Source organism: Macrobrachium rosenbergii, chromosome 21, assembly GCF_040412425.1.
Source record: "Macrobrachium rosenbergii isolate ZJJX-2024 chromosome 21, ASM4041242v1, whole genome shotgun sequence".
In the NCBI taxonomy this organism is placed as follows: Eukaryota; Metazoa; Arthropoda; class Malacostraca; order Decapoda; family Palaemonidae; genus Macrobrachium; species Macrobrachium rosenbergii.
Window position 1 is genome coordinate 25,253,144 of NC_089761.1, and position 7,500 is coordinate 25,260,643.

Below are 7,500 nucleotides of genomic sequence, written 5' to 3' on the forward strand. Positions count from 1 at the left end.
ACCCCTTGGTTAGAAAAAAAAAAGAATAAAAAAAAAAAAGTCGTTGGGCGGCCTTTGCAAAATGCAGTACTTGATGTCAACGAAGTTAAGGTCCGTTTACTTTCTTTTGCTGTGGTCGTTGTTAGGAGTTTATTTTTTTTCTAGCAATACTATCCTAGAAGGTTTTTTTTTTTGGTTAGTTTTTTCTGTGATTTTAAGTCTTTTTTTTTATTAGATTTAGCTCGTGGAATTAACAGGGTTTTGTTTTTTAAAGCTTTTTAAAAATCTCTTCACAAAATTTTTTTTAAAGAATGGAGCTTTTCTCCACGATACATATTGCCAAATGCTAAAAGATTATAAATAAAATAACAGTATAAATAAATAAAATTTTATTTATACTTTCTTAAATAATAATAATAATAATAATAATAATAATAATAATAATAATAATAATAATAATAATAATAATAATAATAATAATAGTAATAATATACCCTTATTGTACGCCTACATATCTTGAATACTTTCACGTAAAAACTACCGGCCTTTATGCAATATTCTAATGCTTCAATTCTCTTTTGCCAATAACCAACTATTCTTTCATTTATCTATGACATTTCGACTTCAAACTCGCTGTCTCCATGAAGTCCTCGAACCAGAGTCATTTTAGTGCCATTGTCTCAAGCACACTTAATAATAATCATGTCATTATATAATCGCGTCATTCAGAAGCAACAATTAAATTTTGGTATATAAAAAATATCTTGCAGCTAATCATTCACTTTTGTTCCTACTCCTGGAGTCAAGAATCTTGGAAAAATTATTTCATTTTGAAAAATAGTCTATCTTTCTTCTCCTTCGGATCAATTGCTTGGAATCAATCAAATAAAGATTATTCTCCACAATAAGGCACAGGTTTTCTGCCTGTTAGTCTAGAGGAGAGTAGCTAAATAACATTATTATTAATTAAGTTGATTATTAATTATTAAAGTGACTGGTCACAGAATGCAATCTACTGATTACTTTTTAGTGGACATCCTGACTCAAAATAGAATCCGGGAATATATCAAAGAATTCTTCGCCTCTCTAAATTAACTACAGATTCGATTTCCATCATTCGAAGTCTATAAATAATACTCAAGAAGGCTGACCAATAATATCATGGTGTAACTCAAACCCCAAAATTCAGCTTAGCATAAGCTGTTTTATTCATACTTCTTTCTATTGGTCGAGGATAATTTTTTCTTAAATTATTTATATCCAGATTTAAGTAAAATTCCCATCTGTGTAACTGTCAAGATACAGTATAAGAGATGAAGGGTTACAGTTTATTTAGAACTTTGTACACGTATCTTTCATAATCAAGGTTATTATTATTATTATTATTATTATTATTATTATTATTATTATATTATTATTATTATTATTATTATTATTATAAAAAACAACAATGTGTTTTCTATGCATGCCTTGCCCTCAGTTGATGGAGTCGAATAAATTACTCATTATTATTATTATTATTATTATTATTATTATTATTATTATTATTATTATTATTATGAAATAAAGTCTTCGCCTTCTAGGACCAAGTATGATTGCCGTAAGCTGATAAAATTAAAGAAATTAACCATAATTATTATTACTATTATTATTATTATTATTATTATTATTACGGCTGTTGTTTTAACTGTTATTGTTGTTTCTATTGATTTTTTTTTAACAAGGAATGGTTAGAAAGTCTGGGCCACAAAGTCACAAGATCAAAGGTACCGAGCTCTTTGATATTAGATGTTTACTTTGATACAACCTTTTGCTGCAGGATTGATTAAAACAGTGCTGGGAGGCAGGTCTGCACTCTCTCTCTCTCTCTCTCTCTCTCTCTCTCTCTCTCTCTCCAGGAAACGCCAGTAGATGCGAGGCTTTAATTATCACTTTTCAAAGTGACCACAAAGGTTTGTAGCGACAAAAATAATAATTATGATAATGATGATGATGATTACGTGGAGGGAGGAAGGGAGGGAAGGAGGGGAAGGGTGGGGGAGATATACACAAACAAACATGTGCACATAAGTATAAATATACCTTACATCTATATACATATAAATCTGTCTATATACATATATGTATATATATATACATATTATGCATATAAATACATAAATATATGTATACATATATATACATAAATATATATATATATACATATATGCATATACAAACTGTACATATATATGTATATGTATATATATACATATATATACATATAAATATGTATATATACAACTATATGTATTTAACACATACACACACACACACACACACATATATATATATATATATATATATATATATATATATATATATATATATATATATATATATATATATATATATTATAATAGATGATAGTTCATAATTAAATGCCCCAAATTGAAACCTCACAACGCAAATACTCTTCCCGAATGAACAAATAGGAAATAAATTTACGAATATACTAAAAACAATCCATAGAAGTTTGCTTCTGTTCTGCAGCTGAAAATTGCATGCATGAACTATGATGCTAAACGTAGGCCAAAATATAAAAAATCTCATGCATGAAAATATGAAATGGAATATAAATAAATGAAAAATGACATTTCAATGTAAAAAGCGCGATACACAAAATGCAAAGATGAACACCACGATTTCGAAAAAGGCAAATTCTAATGCTGATAAAATTCACGGAAATAAAATCCTCCTTTCCCTGGAGGGGCAAAAACGTATTTCTTACCTTTGAGTGATGAAGCCTCACAATTCATCCTTTCCACTCCTTTCACTCGCTTTCTTCAGGCCTGGGCTAGAAAAGAACAGAAGGCTGATCGTTCGAAAAGAGAAGTTAAAAGATTTTTCACGATACGTCTGGAATGACTTATAGCAAAGGGCAAGTGAAGTTCTTTCGCAGAGCGCAATTCTCCGAAGATCGATTGATTTACAGTTACGAAAACTGGCGTCGGGCGTATTGGAACTACTCCGGGGTAACTGAGGTGTATAGTTCAGGTGCAGAATGGAATGAAATATACAGTTTAGGCCAAAGGCCAAGCGCTGGGACCTTTGAGGTCATCCAGCGATGAAATGGAAACAGAGTAAACTAGGTCTGAAAGGTGGAACAGGGGGAAAACCTCGAAGTTGCACTACGAAACAACTGTTAGGAGAGGGTGGAAAGTAAGATGGAAGAAAGAGAATATGAAAGGAAGTGCAATACAAGGAATGAAAGAGGTTGCAGCTAAGGGCCGAAGGGACGCTGCAAGGAATCTTAAGTGATGCCTACAGTGCACCGCATGAGGAGCATTGACAGCACTACCCTCCGTAACGGGAAAGACTGGTTGATTTATGGTTACGAAACCTGGCGTCGCGCGTACTGGAACTACTCGGGGGAAATTGCAGTGTAAAATGCAGGTGCAGAGGTTTGTATACCTCCAACCGAAATTCCATTTTAGCTCTGATCGGCAATTTACTGTAGAGTTACTGGAGTCATTCAGATAATTCCGGACACACCTGTGTGTGTGGTTCGACGCACTTTTGGGTCGCTCGGTAATTCATGCCTTATGTTCCAGAGGGGAACATTAAAATCCATCATTGATGAGATGTCGCCGTTTCAAACAGCGGAACGTTCTGGCTCATATTTTATTTAGAGGCCGCATTTTGTAGAACGTATCATTTTGTAGAATGTGCTCTTGGGAGTTTTGTTGTTGGTATAACGAATGTAATTGCTTGAAAGAATTTCTTTGCTAAAAGGGGATCACAACCTCTATTTTTTTTTATTTAATACTATTTTCTTTTAATTCTACTTTTTTCTTTTATTATTTTCATGATTCATGAAATGCCTATTTTATAAACGATCAACATGTTTATTTTTTAATTCTTAATAACCACTTCATTTTTTATTTCTTACCATTTCCTGTACTACACGCAACTTTTTTCTTTCATTATTTACGTGATTCATGAAACATCTACTTTATAATGGATCAACATATTTAATCTTTTATTCTGCGTCTTCTTTATCATTTATTTTCTTCATTAATCTTCCCATTTTTTCATTCGTAGAGTAACTACCCACATCAAAGCCTTTGACATCTCAAAGCCATGACGTAACATGAAATAAAAATAAAACAATTCCTTTTATTTTCGACTCTGAGCCACCAAGGATACAAAATGTCATTGAATATAATCGCAAGATGAAATACGTTACGCAATCAAACTTTACTTTATCACCATTTTACCTAAACCAGACCTCACAACTCCTTTCCATAGAGATATAGACCTTTCGACTTAGAATGGTTCTTGTCTTAGTGTTCGAAAAGAAGAAGAAGAAGAAGAAGAAAGGAAGGATGAGGAGGAAGAATAACAAGAACACCAAGAGGAAAAGGAAGAGTAAAAGAAGGCAAAAGAGTAAGAGTAAGAGGAGGAGGAGGAAGAGGAAAAGGCGGCATCCTTCGGGGCACAAAACTCGACATTAATAATGCAGAGAAGCACCCAACTTTTACACGACAGGTATCCTGGGTTGTCCTGTCAGCGCTGTCAGCAGCTGTCGTCCCTCAGGCAGGCTGCCTCACCCCGCCTCTCTCGCCTGTCAACCGTCGCCTGTCATCCCCCTCTCCGCTCCCCTCGCGGCTCCGACACACACTGCCATATTATTATTCGCTTATAGTCTCCCCTACCTCCCCGTCCTGCGGACCCGTTTTCTATGTCACCAGCTCTCGCTTATTTCGTTATATTTTACGCTTGGGTTCAGAAGGGTTTCGTTATCAAGGGAGGTCAGTGGCGCTTCTTTTTCTTTTTGCGATGTTACAGGCGTCTTGGGATGTTATCTGAAGAATAAGATATTTGTGTTTAAGTCAAATTTGATAAACTGTCGAGATATTACGAAAGGTTTCGTCTCCTGACGTCGTAACGCTAGCAGTTTGAATCAATCATTCAACGGCATTAGTTGTTTCCCAGCGTCTGGCTGTCAATCCTAACAATACACTACGGTCTAGTCTGTCCATCAAAAGAGAAATTGGGTTGTCACTTTTTTTTATGCTTTATTTTTTTTCATACCTCACTCGGGTGTCCAACTGAGTCTATCTTATCCTAGGAAATAAATTTAATAAATGTAGATGGAGAAAAAAAATATATATATATATATATAATATATATATAAATATATATATATAAATATATATATATATATATATATATATATATATATATAATATATATATATATATATATATGAATATATACACACACACACACACCAAAAGCCAGAGATAAAAAAAGTATATTTTTGACACTTTTTGTGTATTTTAATATACACTTCTTCAGGTGCAGTGCTATTTCCATGAAGAAGTGTACATTAAATACACGAAAGCGCTAGGTGCTTATCTATTTTAATATTTCCTTCTGGTTTTTCATTACATTTATATATATATATATATATATATATATATATATATATATATATATATACAGTATATATGCTATACTATCACAAGGCGCATTTATATATCTATATATATAGGTGTGTGTGTGTGTGTGTTCAACTAAAGAACGGGGCCCTGCAAGTAAAGTTCCTGTTTTCCTACGAACTGGTGATGATGAGAAACTACATCTATAACAAGTAAAAAAATACGCCGAAGTATCTTCGGCGCAGTGGAGCTTTCCGTATATCGTATAATCAAGGCCACCGAAAACAGATCTATCTTTCTGTGGTCCCGGTATAATGATGTATGAGCAGCAGCCCCTGAAACTTTAACCACGGGCCGGTGGGGGCCTGTCATATATCGCTGCCAGACGCACGATCATAGCTAGCTTTAACCTTAAATAAAACAAAAACTACTGAGGGTAGAGGATTGCAATTTGGTATGTTTGATGATTGGAGGGTGGATGATCAACATACCAATTTGCAGCCCTCTAGTCTCAGTAGTTTTTAAGATTTGAGGGCGGACGGACAGACAAAGCCGTCACAATAGCGTTCTTTTACAGAAGACTAAAAAAGGTAATAGTATAAAATGGTGAACAGTGAAAACAGGCTTTCAATTATATTCGAATTTTCATTTCATGTTCAGCAGGTTCCATGATTTTTCATAATTAACAAAAATAAGTCTCCTACTTCCTTACAGATTCGATCAATAGCGTAAAAAAAAGTATATATTTTATTTCCATTTTTTATTCTCTTTAACATGAAACAAAAACATTCTTATATATCGACGAGAAAACCTTTGTTGGTTTTTTTTTTTTATGAAATTAACAAAAGATCAAAGACGACCTATTTTAAATATCCGCGAGCGTTAATGATTATTTTGGAAATTGAAAATCACTTCATGAAAGGATCCAGTTCCATCAGCGCTACTCTTGTGACGCCAGTATTTTTAATCACTCAATTCTTCTGGGTCGACAGATCGTTTATTTCTGTATCCTTTACTTAAAAGACTATATTAAAACTACCCTTTCATCGTCTTTGATATTTTGAGATGAGAGAAAAAGCTTTATTGGAGGAGAAACAAAGAGTCTACAGGCTTTGTTTCCATGCATATACATATGTATACGGTATACGTATACGTCAGAATTAATAGACATAAATAATACATATAACAAAACAGGTACAAAGACTGGTAAAGGGGGCAACGTATATATATATATATATATATATATATATATATATATATATATATATATATATATATATATATATATATATATATTTATATATATATAATATATGTATATATATATTTACATATATATAATATACACATTCATATATATATACATAGCCTATATTATATATATATGTATATATATATATATACATATGTATATATATATATATATATATATATATATATATATATATATATATATATATATATATAGAGAGAGAGAGAGAGAGAGAGAGAGAGAGAGAGAGAGAGAGAATCGAAGCTACAGCGTAAGGATCAGAATGCCGTAATTCACTGTGTTTTGCCAATATTTCAATCTTACTTATCTCCACACGTACGGAATTTACAGCAACCCAGTCTAGCTATAAAGCAATAAAAATCAATATAAATCACCAATGGCATTTCATCCAAAATTCCATCGCAGTTTTCGAGGTCTCATCAGGGTTAATTCTATTAAATTCACTTCGCGTTGAATTCATTTATCTCTTCACTGTTTCGATAACACAATCGAGAATTCACTCAGTTATGTCACGACCCGTGTTGTCTAATTTGTATCTTTTAAGGGGAAGTAGGAGGGGGGGAGGAGAGGGAGGGCTAATTAGTCAGATTGGGTAGAAAACACTTATTAAACAAGTAAAACTTCGGCGCGATCGGGTTTTCTGTGTATGCCAGCGTATAACTGCGCCACCGAAAATAGAATCTATCTTTCGGTGGTCTCGGTATAATCCGGAGAGCCGCGCCCCACGAAACTCTAACCACGACCCGGTGGTGGCATTTATCCTATATCGTTGTTGAGGAAGCACGATTATAGCTAACTTTAACTTTAAATAAAAGCAAAACA